This window comes from Thunnus albacares, chromosome 10 (genome assembly GCF_914725855.1).
Source record: "Thunnus albacares chromosome 10, fThuAlb1.1, whole genome shotgun sequence".
Lineage (NCBI taxonomy): Eukaryota > Metazoa > Chordata > Actinopteri > Scombriformes > Scombridae > Thunnus > Thunnus albacares.
In genome coordinates this window covers 25,438,264-25,456,382 of record NC_058115.1, presented here as the reverse complement: position 1 = coordinate 25,456,382, position 18,119 = coordinate 25,438,264, and the positions used below count along the sequence as shown (strand labels likewise).

General features: G+C 40.6%; 1 long non-coding RNA gene across 6 annotated transcripts in view; it reads left to right on the top strand.

Moving 5' to 3' along the window:
• The first annotated feature begins 616 nt into the window (after window positions 1-616).
• Window positions 617-18,119, top strand: part of LOC122990309 — a 114,077-nt gene continuing 96,574 nt past the window's right edge. For 2 of the 6 annotated variants that reach the window (XR_006405313.1, XR_006405310.1), the window contains exons 1-2: window positions 617-946; window positions 5,116-5,232. This is a non-coding gene — a long non-coding RNA (uncharacterized LOC122990309). Of the gene's footprint in view, window positions 947-5,115; window positions 5,258-7,326; window positions 8,335-9,073; window positions 9,480-18,119 lie in introns of those variants that run through there. The other 4 variants (XR_006405314.1, XR_006405309.1, XR_006405312.1 and 1 more) reach the window with 4 other exon arrangements.

Genomic DNA, 18,119 nt, shown 5'->3' with positions numbered 1-18,119 from the left:
ACTATGTTGGGCCTCATTTTTCCCTCTAAACTTCTCACATGGTTTCATTTCAATAAATGCTCAAAGGATTCAATATTTCAGTAAAAATCAAAAGATTAGAGGAAAAAGTCCAAAAACTGAAAACAGATTTGTTTATCAGAACTTTTTTCTTCTTTCCTCTCTCATCCATCATCTTATGATGAGGGGCCCGACCCCTAGGTTGGGAACCATTGGACCAAACTAGCTAACTGTATATAAAGTGGTTCAAACCAGCTCCAGCTCCAGCAGCTACAACAGTAACATGCTCTTTACACACTGATGATTCATATATTCAATATATAGATAGATTCAATAATCTAATGATGTCATATATAATAATATATCAGTCCAAAGGACCAAACCACTACTGTTACAGTACCAATACTATAGGTACATTCTGCTGCTAATACTTATGTACTTTTACTTAAATAGGGTTTTTCATGTAGGACTTTTACTTGTAATGAGTACGTTTATATTGCTGTATTGGTACTTTTTTCTTGAATAATACTTCTTCCACCACCTGTCATGACCATCTCTTTCATTGAGTTTCTTCAAGTGGGTGAAACAGCGCCTCCTCGTGACAAAACGAGGTGGAAGCTGAAGCAATGAAGTCCAGTTAACCGTTATGGAAAGGAGGGCAGGTGACATCTTCTGATTAAAAATACCAAGATTGTACCTGTCAGCCTGTGAAAGGGCTCCTTTCAACCTCAGCCTTTGAAAAATAGTGAAGTCATTGTCAGTTTGCCTTCACACCTAAAAAAAAGACAAGCTAATTAAATGAACGTTAGCAGCTGCTAGTTTGACGTCAGTTAGCTAAGTTAACTTAGTTTTCCGGGACTGCCAACAGCTAAGCTTCCGCGCTTTTTTTCATGATATGGACCACTTCATCGCAGCGAAAGGAGGAGAAACGCCATCACAGATAAGTAATGTCAGTAAAATTAACTTGTCTCTCTGTCCATCTCCTGTCTGTCTGTTTGTCTCTCTGCTTGCTTTCTTGTGGCTTTACTGATGGCTAATATGCACCATGTGTGTTTCTGTTGCTGATTAATTGGCTGTATTGTGCCTGTTTGCCTGGACATAATAGTGTTGAGTTATTGCTGCATACAGAGATGAAATGAGTAGGGATAGAGGCCAGTGTTGCTTTGGAAATCACTTTTGCATTTGTTAATTGTCATGTCACCTACTCTGCTCTGTGAGTTGATTGGTCTAATAGATTTTCTCGCTAACATTGTTTCATCCTTGTTTTGCTCTTATAGAGAAACTTGCAGGTTGACAACCTCAGTGAACTAATATGTTGGAAAATGATATAGAAACAGGATTTTCAAAAAATATATCTATGTATACACTATAATGACAGTAAGGCTGGTTTCATTTCTGCATTTAAAAAGAAATTTGACATGACATCACATAAGGGAGAGCTGTCAAGCAGGGCCCAGCTTAATACTGTGAAATATGGATCCCAGCACTAGTTTTGACACTGATGTGGTTGAAAATATACATTCATATCAATTTGACAGACCACAACCATATAATTTTTGAGCCTGTTAGGCGTTCAAGGGATCAGAAACAGGGAAAGATTCAAAGAAATAATGGTCATCAGCAAGAAGTTGAAATGTGGTATGAACAGAACCAGTGGAGTATTGGGCATATGTTGTCTTGGTGAGTGACCAGCAATGGCTAATGGCACGTAGCCTAATGCTGCATTGATTCACTTCACATTGTTGTACCGTTTGCTATCACATATCAGGCAGTACCAAAACTAGTAGTGATTTTCTACTACTTGCAAGATACTTATCCACAACAAAGATCAGCTTGTTAGGTCAAGTATCTCGTAGCGCCTTGTTAGGCTTGGGTGGTATCAAGGTATTATGGTAAACCGGGGTATTAAGAAATCCTGAAGGTATTACAGAAGCTCCTCTTTCTATTAAACTGATGTGGAGATGTACTGCTGTACTGAAGTCATGTATTGTTGTGTACTGCATGTGTCACCAGAGGTCAGTCTCTGTTGGTGGAACCGGCAGCTGAGCTGACAAAAATGGCGACTGCAAACTGTGGGGATAACGTTACAGGACTAGTAATAAAGAAAAATGTCTCTGCCCCTGTTTGGGAGTATTTTGGTTTTGGTTCAGATGATAAAGGTGAAGGTAAAAGTTGCTGAGCAAAACTCGGAGGAGGGGCTGAGATTGTCGCTAAAATGAGAGTAGCCGGTCCACCTTAAGTGAGATTAGGCCATTGGAAGTTGTTGCTAACTTCAGGAATAACCCCCTTCACTTCAACTAGGTGGCAAGCAAGACACAGGAACTTAGCCTGGGTCTTGAGAAGTTGAAGCATTTATTCACCGACAAATAGCCTAAACTGTACACACACTACTCTGGTCACCAGTCTCACTGTCACACACATGCTCGCTCCCTCTCTCTCTCTCTCTGTCTACCGCATAGTTGCCACACACACAATCTACGCACTGAGCTACTCCTTAAAGGAGCTATACTACTTGTATAACACATTTTAGTTTAAAAAACATCTTAAAAATACATTGAATAAGAGATTCCCTGAGGCTTAGACTCGGCAGGCCGCCAGGCTTGCAATACACTGGTAGAAACCCTGCATGCTACAATGACTGCTATCACCAGCAGCTCAGCTTTTGAAGGTATGAAAAAATAGATACCGCCCAAGCCTACGCCTGGTATAAGCCCATACTACTACGTTTACGGTGCTCTACCGTAGGGAGAGAGAGATAGACAAGCAGATCGAGAGAGAGATTCCTGCTTAGCATTTTGTTTGATAGATGCTTGTGTGGGAAATGCCAGCCCATGGCCTCAGCTGAAGAGAGTATGTGCTGCAGGGAAGTGGGGGTCTTCTGGGCCCTGGTTGAGAACCTCACCCCGAGACCTGATATAACATGCCTGACACTGCACCCGGGCTTTGAAGCATGTAGTCTGAATCCTTTTGTCCTACAGACAGCGTGCATGAACCATGAACTTGAGGCAGGAGCATAGCCCTCTGGAGGCAAGCAGACATGAGTATGTTTACTGAAGCAATGATCTATTATTCTGTATTTTTCAATTATCAGGTTTTCTATGCTATGCAATAAAAACCCAGTAGGCGACGGGTAATAAGGTGCATATACTGATGCTGAATGTTGAGCAGAGATCTATGCTTGCTGTGAGATAATATTCTTGATCCTCAATATGTAATATAGACATCCTACTTTAAAAGTAAAAATAGTGCAACTAAGGAATATTTATTTTAAAGTAAAAAGTAAAATGAGGGAATATTAATATAATTAAAGTTATGACTTCCCTAAGCATCATCCCTCCCTATATCAGTTTGATGAAGTTGCTAAAAAGACTATCAGGTTTGACTGTAGATATTGTTTTCTTATCCCTATTCAATACTGCTACACAACCTACAGACAAGTGCTTATATTCATAAATTGGATTTTTTGCCGATATATGATATTTCCAACTCACTGTGGCCGATTGCTGATGCCGAAACCGATATATGCACATTTTTTTCCAGCTGGCTGAGGAGACTATTAAGCATGCAAGCTTAGATTGTACTTAGTATAATCAAGAAAGACATTATATGAAGGAAGAACTTAGTAAGACTGGAGTTCAGGACCTCAGCATTAAAACTTTAATGAACCTGCCAAGTGGATGGAACAGTAGAGTTTTCTTTGAGTTTATTAGACAGACAGGATTAATGTGTAGGATTTAATCTCTGGTCCACACTCCGGAGCAGAAGGTGGCAGTAATGCACCTAATAGGCTGGTTGCCAACCGCCGTTATAAACCAAAGAGAAGAAGTTTTTTCTTTTTTTTTTTTTTTTTTTTTTTTTTGCACAGAATGGTACATCCTGTCAGCCAAAGTGTTTCTTATCTGTGCAGTCGAACATAGCAGCTCCTCCACGGACTGTATCACCCTGACGGTCCCGGTGCTTCCTGCGCAGGCTCCACTTCACTCAGCTGCCCGTCAGACCCACTGCTTCTTCCCACTTTAACCTGAATAACAAACCGGGGCTTGGTGCTCCGGTTGGATCCACATGGAGAGCCGAGGCTAACGTTAGCTGAGAGGCTAGCAGAGCGTTAGCTGCAGCATGACCAGAGGGAAGCACAGCCAGCTAGCCTCCCGGCTAACGTTAGCCCCGGCTCTCCATGTGGATCCAACCGGAGCACCAAGCCCCGGTTTGTTATTCAGGTTAAAGTGGGCAGAAGCAGCGGGTCTGACGGGCAGCTTGAGTGAAGTGGAGCCTGCGGAGGAAGCACCGGGACCGCCAGGGTGAAACAGTCCGTCGAGGGAAGTGCAGTCAGGCAGCGGAGGAGAAGGCGTCATATCGGCCTCTCATAATCGGCAGAATATCGGCTGATACCGATGACGTGCCGATAATATCGTGCATCCCTAATACAAATATAAACCACAATTAGTTGACTAGGAAAATCTCTGGTCAGGGGCAGCCCTAGTACAAACTTTAGCTTGATGAAGGTTCTAATGTTCAGTTTTTGTTTAAACTTTTTTTTAGATTCAACTGTGATGATCCAACTTTATGGTCATTTTGGAGGCTGTAGTTTGTGGTGCTGTTGAATGGTATGGCATTATGGGTGTTTCTAACATTTTGTCCACCCCATGTACATATTAATGAGAGCAGGGTTGCTTTGTTAGACAGCAGTAGTTTTAGCGGCACTAAATCTTAAAAGATCACACAATAGTTACCTGCTTTACATTCCGAGGAAGGAGGAACCAGTGTGCTTTGGTGCAAAGTGGAAGATGAGGGAGTGAAACGCCTCCAGTGAGAAGGTCTTATGCTGTGGAGACAACTGACGAACATCCTTCACTAATACTGTTGCAGTACCTACGCTCTCCAGTTTAATGGTGACTGATCCTGCATAAACAAATATTTTGTTTTGATGTTATATTTTTTTTTGATGAACAGTCTATGTAATTATTGTCAGGTGTGAATTGGATAAAGTCTTGTTTGTGTGTTTTACTGCTTGTCTCGAAGAGGGCTGTTTGTTTGATATACCAAAAATTAAAATATGATTCAAACATGATGATGACGCATCACCAACCCCAACTCTTTGTTCCGTACTTCTTCCTCCAGAGGTGGATGTGTGTTCATGGATGCCACTTGGCCTGCCATTACATCTGGATCTCCATTGGGTGTAGAAGCTGCAGTCCAGTGCAGGTGGTTGATGACGGCTGATCTCCACAGCTTCAGGTCATTATATTCCCTCTCTTTCAAGGTAGTATCCAAAGCCTTCCCCAGACCAGTTCAGAACAGAAATAAAAATGTTGAGAAAGAAATATCATTATAAAAACACACAACCTAAACTTAACTACCACCATCAGGATACATACTTTTATCAGTGTGCCAGACATCGAAGAAATGTTTTGTTCTTTCATAATTGGAATAACAAGAAATGATCTTCTAGCTGTGAACATAATGCAGAGATTGTGTATGTATGTGCTTGTGTGTCTTGACCTTGCGATTTCTGTCTATGATGAGGGCTGACACTTGCATGTGTTGCTTCTTGAGAAACTTGATGCTGTGCTTCAGAGCCTCTAACTCACACCAGGTGTTGCTTGGGAACCTCTTTGCTCTTTAAGAAAAAACATGATTCACTTTTATCGCTAACTGTTGTTACACCAGGCAAAATCACAATTTAGTTGTGTGTACAATAATGTTAAGACTTAACTGGACAAGTTGAAGATCTAAAACTTTGTTGACTGACTGTCCTCAGTCATGGAGTAGGCACCATATTTGGTACAATGGCCAGTGGAGTCTGACTTAGTAATGCCAAAAAACAGTTTGTTTTCAGATGTTAAAGCACAAAAAACCTAATATATTAAACTATATAACATAATAATCAGAAAATTCTTTTGACCCATTTTTTTATCTTACTGATCAGGCCAAAGTGTACCTCCTGCAGTCACTAGAAAGGATTAGCCCCCCCCCCCCCCATCTCCTTCAGTGCTCCAGTGAGCATGATGGGGATTTTGTACAGGTGTTGATGGTGGAAGAAGGCGTTTGCACTGATCACTGAAACTCAAACAGCTTCAACATCCTGATGGTCTGGGTAGCCATGCAAGTCAGAAAGTGGATGGCCCTACTCAGGAAGAGGTTGCAGGCAGGCGTGTTTCTGTGCAGCATTGACTGGTTCTGCCAATAACGCCCATTACCACATGTTGCACAGACCTAAAGAATATTTCAAAAGCAGAAAATTACCAGTACAACTCGTACCATGCAAAACATACATGCAAATTACTGTAAATTTCTCTATCAGTAAAATTCATACTTGCTTTATTTTTATATATGTTCCCCACAACAATGCGTTTCCCCACAACAAGCAGGGAAAATAGTAAACAAGGACATCAGCTGGCTTTGGCACTCACTCATCATTTGCAGGACTGGGCAGCGGAGTTGATGTTAGTTTCTCAGCTATTTCTGTCCTCACATTGACCACCTTGCGCCATACCTGGACAGCTAGGATTAAAAAAAAATCTATAATTGTAACCAGTATATATCTAAAACAGAGACATACTCCAAAAAGGACAGATACTGTATCTCTACGTTTACATAACAGTGCAACATTTTATGTATACACTAATATTAAGAAGAATGTGTTGAAGGTTGGTCATGCATAACTGTTTGCTATGTTCTGCTAACAAGTACAGCTGACGTTTGATATAAGAGTAAATTACAGTACGTGATGAACGACGGAGGGGTCTGAAGTTGCACTGTGAGCTACAGTGAAGCACAGATGTTAGTTGAGGAGCCAAAGGAGAGAGAGGACCTATTGTTCTGGGTCTGCAAGCAGTGTACCACTGACTGTCTGTATGTCTGTCCTATCATTACTTGCAGTGCTCAAAAACCTTATATCACAGCAACATTTGATGACTGGATGGTAGATATTACAAAATCAGATGCTAATGTTAGCTAACCGACACTGCTAGCTAACTAACATTAGCTATTATGCTGTATCAAGTAGTGGGCTTTAGGTTACAAGATAGTTACGCTGCTTAACAATAATAAATGCAGATATTTCTCCTCACTTCAAACCATTATGCCAACTAATTTGGAAGTTGCGAACATTAAAAACATTTACTTACTGGATGCAGTTCACGTGTTCATCAGGTCTCCCGCCGGCAGCAGTACCCCGAAGCTGCTATTGTCAGTGGGACTGATGAAGCAGCTGTGTGTACTGCACATAGTCCTGACTCCGACGTCCCATCCTGAACTCCATCAAATCGCCAGGAGTGTAATCCACCTGTCTAAAATGAGCACCACAGACGACCATGTTTTTTGTTGCAGATGCAGCAGTGAAGTCCCGTCTCTTCACCTGCCCGAAAAACGCACCCAGGCATGAACAACTATCACCTTCCTTCCTTTTCATGTTAGGAAAACTGTGGACTCGATGTCCTGACAGGCTGGAATTTGTGCAACCTGCACAAACACAATAATTCACCATCATGAAATTGGTAAATTGCAAAGAGAAACTAGAGAAAAATGCTGACTCATACAGTAACAACTGCTCAAACTAACTACCATCTACTACTGCGCAGTGCACTGTAGAGGGATCTGTGAGACTTACTGCCTTATGTGATGTAATATGACATGATGTTGAAAAAAAGAAAGGTGTTTGTAGGAGCTTTGCTCAAAACGGCCTCTTTTTCCTCTGAATTTGTGCCCTTATGTCTTGTAAAACATATTTAATCCTGCACTAACTTTTAAAATGGTCATTTTCAGACAAGGTTAAGTATGAATTTGGTAAAAAATTCAACCTGCAAGTTGCTCTTTAAGCTTTACTGTATAATGAGTAATTAGCTTTGATGAGTATCTAACTACAGTATGTATAGTAGGGTATTTGTCTAGCATATACAGTAGATAACAGGGGTGTGTAAGTCATGTATTTGAAATATGCAGTGTATTTTAATGTGAACATAGACTTAATCTGTGAAGAAATATTGAGTGGTCTTTATATTCCGCCCCTTGTAGGCTTCATATTCAAGTATAGACTTTGTAAGAAGATAGATAACAGACGTGTGTGTAAGTCATGTCATGTAAAAGTAAATCTGTGATTAGATGTGGTTTCTTATATTCCCCAACCATGCAGCAGTATTGCAAATATGTGACATTTGTTCATAAAATGATGGTAGTAGAAATTATATCTCATCTTTTAGAGTATTTGTCTAACTTGGCTTCCTCACAATTTTTTCTTGCACCACACGGTTTCCAAAAATAGTAACTGGCTCCAGTAAAATAACAGCTGCACCCAGTCTGGCCCTTGTGGTTTAAATGGGCCAGAGCCACTGCTTTTTGCCAAAAAATGTCTTTAAAGTTAAACCAAAAAAAGTAATTAACTTCACAAATCACACTCTACAAACAGAAACATGAATAATTACAATTTCTTTCTATATTCTATTGGATGTTTTATAGAATTTTCTTCTGAAAATTGGGTATTTTTCAACTGAAGTAAATTAAACCAGAGATGCACAAAATAATTATTTATAATTATTAAATTAGATATTGGCAAAGGCTAGTAGGCATGTCTGGTACATGTATTCTTTATACTTGTGGGTCTCAATGATGTCTGGGGTCAATTAGGGGGAGAGCTTACTAACCAAAATAAAAAACAGCTTCATTTAGTAACTATTCTATGCCCCCAAAATCAGAGAGGATGTCATGGAAAAGGATGATTGTTCTGATCATAAGTATGATCACCGACTGCCTGCTCACTGCACACTGTTAAATAATTCTGAACACAGTTAAATAATTCTGTACTGAAACTCAAACAAAGATCATATCAGATGGGGAGCTTTGGAACAAGTGCTAATGAAATGGGAGTCTTTGGTCTAATGTGCATCTAAATGGGCTTCCTTGATGCGGAAACGTTTTCCAATTCCTCATTTAAACACTGACCAATATCGCTGCTAAAGCAGTAAAACTTTGTGGCGCTGCTGAATATGTGACAATTTTCAACCTAAAAGCTGTAACATTAGTTGGGCTTTTGATAGAGCTGGTCTTCTCCGGCAGTAAACAGTTGGATACTGTCTTGCAGATTCAATCCGCTGACCTGTCAGGAGGTATAAATTGCCAGCGGAAATGGTGTGGAGTGTCGCCAGTGGGCTAGAGTGAGAGCTGATCAGACATAGATGTGATTGGGGACTTGATCAAAAGCAACAGAGATCCAGTGTAGAGAGGAAGCACTGCTCATTTGCCTCCATCGGAGCTGAATAGCGGACGAGGTGATGTCCTTCTTAGTTTACCCGTGGGTTTGAAAGATTCAAAGTCTGATGTAAGCCCATGTTAGTATAGGCCTCATGTTTTTAAATGTCTCTGAGAAAGATGTTTGTGAGACAGAGAGCTAAACCCAGTCAAGACCATTTATTTTTCAGTTAATAAATCTATACACACCACAGAGCAAAAAGAGGAGTTATTTTTGTTCTGCAACTCATTAAAACATGCTTCAGGCTATGTGATCGTATCACATGTTTTAGAGGGGAGGAGTATGAGTGTTGCATGCTCAAAAATAGGCCATCCAATCCAGTTTGGAGTTACTGAGTGAAGTTATTCAATCAGATGATGACTGCATTGTAAAATACAAACACTTCCCCCCACTTCTGAGAGAAGAAATTGTTTCATTTTCACACAATTAAGATGGAAATTGTTCAACTGATACCCTCTTAGTGGCAGTAATTTTACAGTTACTGCCCTACCAAAGAGGAAGACAATCTCAGCTCATGCGGCAAAACTCCCAGCTTTGCTCTTTGTAAGAAGATACTTTATGAAGACTGTCACTTTTTGTATTGCTATAGGGATTTTCTGCAGGATATGCAATAATCAAAGGTACACATTTTACATTTTAATCTTGCTGAGAATGTGATGATACAAGGCCATTTTTCTTTCTTCAAGTGCACTCTATTTACAAAACATTGCGGATATTTACTGTTTCATAAGACTCACTTCGGAGGTGAAGGTAAAATCGGTTTTCATTTGATGGTTTCCCTCATTATTAGCCCAAATTACAGAGGAGGAAACGCAAATCAAGAGATGCAGATGATTTAGGGAAGCATCTTAAAGGAACATTTCGGTGTATTTCCCATAAATGTGGCAATTACAACTCTATGGATTATAGGTGTGGGAATCACAGATGAAGTCATGGTGCGGTTCTATCATCATACTCTTCCCATGATAATGATATATCACAACAAAGGCGATTCTGTGATACAATAAATATAATGATATCTGTAACTGAAGAAGAAAGAAAAAAATGATTCCAATGATTCTGGCTACATATTGATACTCTCCCACAGACACACACACAAACACACTGGAGAGCCTCTCGTTGAGCCGCTAGCTCAGCTACAACACAGGCACCGCAAGGGGCCATGAATGTGCTTCTAGTGACTGTCAAAGCTCCGGCTCCAGTATTTCTGGCACGGACATGGAGAGTCTGACAGCAGCTGCTTATGGCTGGTTATTTTGCATTTCTTCTTTATTGTCACCTATAATTGCTGTCCATCTGACCGTCACCAGTTTTTTTTGTTTTTAGAGATTCGGGGGAAATGAGGACTGATGCAAAATATAACTTAATAATAATAACTTATATGGTGGGAATCTGCATGAGCCTCTTACAGCTGTCCAAATAAATATGACTTTTAAAATTGTTGCTTTTCTCTGAGGCCAACTTGCTTCCTCAAATCTCTACAACGGAAGTGGCAAAAACAAATATAGTACTAGTATAGTAGTAGTATAGCTTTTACAGGAAATAAGTCAGGTTGAAATATACCGAATTTTCAAAATGCAATTTAATTGGTGGATTGGTAGTGAGCAAAACATGTTGCCATGTATAAAGGTGTTACCGGTGATACACAGTTTTCGGGAATACACCCATTACATTACTTGTCCACTGCCCCCACTGTCATTTTGCTTTTTTAATAGAAATAAAACCCATCTAGTTCATTTTTGCGTATCAGTGCCCACATTCATCAAAAAAAGTGTGTTATCAATACTTAGTTGGACGACGAATGCAACAATTATAAACTGAAAGTGTCTGCTACGTGACTGTCCACAGGAGCAGCAGAGTCGCAGCACAGAGTAGTGGAGTGAGATGTCTGTCCTCCCTCCTGCTCTCCAATGTAAACACACATAGCTGTTAGCGAGTCGCTGCTCTCATGTGTCCGCTGGTATCGGTGCTTGTTTTCGTGCTTTCGGTGCATCTTTCTCCAGATGGCAGGCGAGTTGCATTGGTTCTAGTTCTAAGCAGCTGTTGTCCTCTGCTTTGTCCCCGCAATTGTGTGCGCTGCAGACCGGATGTACACAGAGAACGACCTGCTGACAGCAGCCTGAAGCCCGCTGTCACTAACTCTTAAGTAAGGGGAAGATCTAAACTAAAAATCTAACGTTAAAGATCAAAGCAAGTGCTCTACAGATATTGAGTGTCTTCGACAAATATCTCATCTTGTAAAACGTCCAGTGTAACTGGTCACGAGTTTATTAATTGGTGAGAATATTTTCTCCGAGTGGCATCCCTAGCGTGTGTTTCAATCATACAGACGTGTCAGTTTCTGCCCAGAGACTGAGTCACGGGTTGCTATGGTGACAGTGCACCCCTGTGGCAGGGGTGAGACAAGCACCCACATTCATATCCATCGCCCCTAAGCCAAACCTAATTCACCAAACAACTTCTTATAACTCCAAAACTAAGTCACATCAAAAAAGAAAATTCAGTTTGAGCGACCCGAGACTTCAGTGACTGATGTCTGATATGTGTCCAAATGATTTAAAATAAAGGAGTTGTGATAAATAATATATATCACCATCATCTGTTTTTGACAAGGTGTTTCACAGCTCAGTTAACATTGGAGTCAATGAGGCTCTGAGACAGCACTCTCTATTCAAGAACCGTGAACCCTGTTTCAATGGAAGTAACATCTCCAGAGATGCAGCTTCTGAGAGCTGGCCAATCAGAACAAAGTGGATTCCTCAGGAGGGGGTCCATAAAGAGACAGGAGCCAAAACGGCCTAATCATGCAAAGATATTTCAGTAGAGCCCCAGATTAAAAATATAGACATGTAAAGGTGCATAACATGTCCCCTTTAATTGATTGTCATTGTTTCAGTGGACCAGTGTATGTCCAAACGTGTAATGTTTGTGATTATTTTGTAATGAAATAATATTTGTTCAATAATAGAACATTGAGTAGTTTTAGTAAAATCGTCCTCACCTAGCTGATGGGGTGGGCAGTTGATTGAGTGAGTGGGCACTTGATATAGCAGAAACTGGCAGCATATGTGTATGTGTGAAGGAGGAGTTGCCCTTGTGCCCCAAGTGGGATAATAAGGACATGTGCTCAGTCACACTCTAATGTACTGTAGGATATTATTAACTGGGCATACACTTAAAGTCAAGCATGTTACTCTGCCACTGTAATTTGTGGAGTCAAGAGTCCACTGATTTCTAGAACTTTTGTTATCTAAGAGCGATCAGCGCGTAAAGATGTATGCAGTCATGTCTTCAGAAAGATTTGACTGAGTAAGAAACCAGTCAGAGGTTGCTGAGTTTTGCTTTGTGGAGGCTCAGGGTCTCAGTGGGTGCGGTGTGTGTTATGACAGTCCAAGGTTCATCATATCTTGACAAATGGAGTTGTTTACATCAGACACAGCATACAGAGGACATGGCACCATCAAGACAGATGGCCTTCATTTTTCCCCACGTTCCCTCTCATCTCCCTAATAGTACCGGCTCAGGCTGTCAGGAGTGATATCGAGAAGGCTTTCATTTACATCCTGGATAAGGATCAATAACGTTTGTATTTAAAAATCAATCATTCCTTGTCAGTAAGGCTGAGTTGTGTGATTGTTTGAGGTGTGTTACAATTTACGATGTGCTTTTCAAGCGCCTGCGAATATGAGATGTATGTCAATCGAAGCAATATAGAGAAGATTTTTTCTCGTTTTTTTTTTTTTATTGTTTGTGTTGGTGAATACTAGCGGTGTCACAATTCTGATTCTAAATGGAAAATCGATCAAAACGAGCGTTCGATTTCAACCTTCGAAATCAAAAGTAGGATCGGTGATTCTCCCTGTATTTTTTTTTTTTCTCACCACCTTACGTTTTAAATAAATTTGACCATATGGCCTTAGTGTGGTTCATTCCAAAAAAATATGGCGATTATATCACACTTGATACCTTAAAGAAGTAGTCAGGGCACCAAGCCAATGATCTGTTGATCTTTACAAATCCAAGATTCAATAGTCTAACAATGGTATAGCCATCAGTGCTGAAAAAGATTAGATTTTGAGAATTGTGACACACTTCGTGAATACTGGCAAAAAAGTATAACCAGATTTGTTTGTTCTATTACCTTTACTTGGCCAAAAATACAGCAACTAGACGGAAAGGCTCAATACAGATAAAATGTGAAGTATTGAACAGTTTTCAACCTTTGGTACATGCTGTTCTCTGATAAAGGGACTGGGACGTGGTTCTCTGGATTTGATATGACGGTTGTGAGACAAACAGGTCACCGGAGTATATCAGACAAGGTCCCATCACCCCATCTGTCAGTGGCTAGCAGTCATACGGTGCATCCTGGGAATTAGAAGGAGCTGACATCTCTTCATATCATCGTAGTCCAGGCTACCTGTCGAGGCAGCAGAAATCTGACCGCCTCACAGCAGCGAGAGGAAGGGGGTGGACCGGAGGAGAGCGAGGCTGCGTGGTTAGTGCTCGCTAGGCAAGAAGAGTAGGTGGACGCTCGATAAACTGAGTTGAGGTCACCATCAATCTCTCACCCAAAGGGAGAGATGCTTAGGAGTCCTCAGGCTGAGGATGATGAATGGTAGCCACTGGAGGACAGGAAGCTGCTATAATATTTGGCATTGTCTGGGGCGCTCTGTAACTCCATGTTGGAGACAAGTTTCAGTATGTTCACAAGCCAGCGGGCAGAGCTCAATGTCTGCTGTGCTGCTTATGCAGTGAGATGTTGTTTTTAACTTGTTTATACATCAAGGCAAGGAAAAGAAATCTACATCAGATGGTTATATTTTCCCAGCACACATAAAATAAAGTTACATAATCTGGCTTTGAACATATTGAGGGTTAAACTCTCTTTTCACACGATAATATTGCGGCTCATACAGGAACGTGGTTTTGAGTCCTCTGAACTTCATTCAACACAAATTCCAGTATACAGAATGAATCCACCATGCAAAAACACATTATAAACACTGTCAGTAAAAAATGAGTCATCCATTACGAGCTGGTGGGAAGGAGGCGAGGAAGCCATCCTTCTGCATTTTGGAGGGAGACATCTTGAGGGGAGTCACGGTGAGATGGAGAAAAATGACCCTTCATCTTTGATGGCAATGAGAGAGGGGGAGAGCTGACAGTTATCCAAACAGCTTTCCGTGCAGATCTGCGGCTCAGAATCAGTCACGCAGGCAGCGAGTGTGGTGAACTGGGAGGACAGTGACCCCTGCCAACAGGGCCCCCAGAAAAGAGGCTGTCAAAGAAAGAGACACTTTACACTCAAGTGATGTCTGGCTGCCTCTGAGAGTCGAGTGCACTCTGCATGCAAGTGTGCAATTTCATCTTTCTCTAATAACTGAAAATACGCGCCTGCATTGATTTGGGTATCACTATGGTAGCAGCTGTTGGTGCAAAGGTTTCCCTGTTCCATGTTTCCCTTTGATTTGAATACATTCAGATGATAAGACATGGGCTCTTTTTGGAAGTTTGTTCACATTTGATCCGTCTATTGCTACCAAATCCAGTCACAGCGCAGTATAAATGGTGTGATTTGCCTGTAAATAGAACGCTGTGACAAAGAAATACTTAAGCACTGACTGTCTTGTCAAACTGTCACACAATTCAGCATCTCTCTTGTTCATCTAGTGTGTGACAGGCCCTGATTCTTACACAAATTGTCTCAGTCAAAGCAATGAACAACACTGCAACGACTTTGTAACACTGATATCAAATACTATTGGAAGCAAAGCACTGCAGTCTCAGACATCATAAAGATTGTCATCAAGCTCCAATTTACCCCAATTTAGAGCCACTATTATGGAGTGTTACCAACTACAGCAACAATTACCCATCACTTAGAGAGTATAGAGTTGTGTTTGTGTCTTGGTTTTCCCAGTAAATATCTTTGTTGTTAAATTGTCCAGCTGTTAGCTTTTCATAGCCAAGAGTATATGATTGCTGCTGTGTTTCCATACATCATTGCGTTCTGGTTGCAGGTGAGCCATTACTAGTTTATTTTCTGGAATAGGAGAAATGTAATCCTGTAACCCATGGCTTCCCTTTTTGTTATCAGAACTTTGAGTGATTAAGGATTTTATAGAAAACTACTCCGACTCATGTGATTTTTCCATAGTAATGAGCTAACTGCTGTGCATATACTATACAAGGGGATAAGTCTTATTTCTTAAGAACTGGTGGGTTTATCAGGTAGTCTTTGGTCAGTCTGTTTGTTTCTGACTTGTTTTTAGGGAAACTAACAGGTTTAGCAGTTTGATTCCCTTTAGGATTACCCATACGGTATTAGTATCGGTTTATTGCCCAAATTGGGGCTGCAAATATTATCATTTAATCTGAATCTTATTTTCTCAGTTGTTTGATCTATTAAATTTCATAACATGGTGTAAAATGTCCTGAAACATTGCAGCCCAAGGTGATATCTTTAAGTTGTTTGTTTCATCAGGCCAACAGTATAAAACTGAAAGAGATTCAGTGTAAGACACAGAAAAGTAGCAAATTCTCACCTTTTAGTAGGTAGCTATAGCCCCAACTCTCAAGTTTGCATCAAAGGGGTTTGCAACCTGTATAACATATAGCCCCTTTCACACATGCACTGCTACCCTGAAGTTATCTGGACAGACTTTACCCTGCCAGCTCCCTAGTACAGCCTTTGTAGTGTCCAATTGAGTCCATGTGTGAATATAGTTGGTCATTTTCTGGAGAATTCAAATCGAGCGAGTGAGTGTGTTAATGATATTTCTATCTTGTGGCTGGCACTGGATAAACACAGCAGGCCAACTACGCTGCAATCTTTTGATTGGGTTAGAATGCTCCGCTGTGAAGCTAGTGTTAATGGGATAGAGGACTTACTGTTGTTTCTCGTAAAATAAAAGCTGTTCTATTTCTGGTGAAAAGCTTAAAAATTACAACCGCAGCATACTTTTTACGTCGTGTCCTGCCTCCTGCACGTTCTACCCAGGCCACCCCTCGCCTTAACCAAATGGTGTATTTCCAGTAGGTGAGAACACGTCTGACAAGGTCAATCTCCCGCTGTGTGCTACATGTGTGAAAGGGCAACTCTGGACAATGTCCGGACCTGATTCTCCGGACACTTACCGGAGTTCATATGAGAAAACGGCTTATGACACCCTATGTCCTTTTATAGCCATAATATGTAACTGTTCTGCATTAAAATGTCTAAAAACGACGTTGAGTTGTGCACTAACATTATCCGAAATATTCCCAACAATTTTCAAACCCAGAAAAATCTGTAATTTTAATGAGGGTTATGGTCCGTTTCATTTGGTCGCCTGTCAATGTTGTCATACCCCCTTTACCAAAGAGCATACGTGCTCAAGATGACAATCACCTTGTACGCATGTGTCGGCGTTATGGTCGTCCACCTCAATGGCATCTACCAAAGAGTTCACACATACAAGATAATATGTCGACATCGTGGTTGTCATAAATGGACTTTTATTCAGTTTTAAGCCACACTTTTATTATAAACTTTGTAGATCTTGGTCACTTTTAAGTGTATCTTTTAACCGGATGAAGGATTTTAGGCATCAGACATCTGGACTTATCAGAGAAACAAGCTGAGCAAATGTTAGCAGCAGCTTGGCTCGCAGCCCCTCCCGGACGTCCTCTGTCCACAAAACTCCCATTATCCCACGCTACTCCACAACAATATCAAACTCTGACTTTTGTTATTGTTTTGATTGAGAGACCCTATAGTGGCAGAAATTACATATAGTGCGTTTAACATCTATGATGCGGATAAGATAGGATTTTTCTTTTTAATACTAATACATTTTTAAGAAAGTCAATTTGGGGTTTAAAAACCCAGAGATAAAAAAAAATGCTCTTACACAGGGTCTCCACCTCTCTTTTCCCTTCTAGAAAACACTGGTTAGATTTGTAAAAAAAAAAAAATCTCTTAATGTGCTTGTTCACACCAGACCAAGATGAGTTAACCCCATGGAATAGAAGTGCAGCTGATGAAATGTGCAAAACTCGACCAATCACAGCTTTATTCCCACTTTTGAATGCTGTTGAGAGAATTCGATGCAGAATATGCCCCTAAAGGTCAAGCCCATAACTACACTCCTTTTACATAAGTGGAGAGCATGTCACAAATCCAATTATTGTCTGAATGAGGGATACCCAATCTCTGAGTGAAAATGAGTTGGTTTCAGAACTATGCTCTTGCATTATTGCACTTACAATATCCACAGTGAAGCATGAAACACCTTTAGTGACCAGTGTCTCAGCCTAAACATAATTGATATATCTTTCGAGGGTGCTTCATCTGCAGAATTCAAATAAGGGGTTGAATAATGATGTATGCCTCAGTAAATGTATTCTTTCCTCCATCATGTGCCACCTTACTGTATGCTATGAAGCTTGTTTCATCTCCCAGGTCAAATTTAAAACTCGAAAAAAAAATCCTCTCTGTGCCTGGACTTTTGCTTTATTTTCTACTGCAAACATCATCTTCTGTATTGCAATCTCTAGGGGGAAACGGGTAGACTAAATGCTTTTTGTGATACTGTGAATGTGATTTTCCCTTGATAGGAAAAAAAATCTGGTGCCAAAATTTTTTTTTTTGTTGTCATTGATTTTCAGCAGGATGCCTCAGTGGTCAAATGATTGGCTAGCATGTGGGATTAGCAACAGAATCTTTTCTCAACATTCAGTCCTATGGGAAATGCCTTTCTCTGTCAACAAGTCAAAAACCTCCCAACCTCTCAGAACAATAATCATCCCATGGGACACTCAGCAGCCTCCTGTAAAGAGAACTGTGTGTGTGTGTGGTTGGGGGTTTTTTTTGTACATGGCAAAAACACATTTT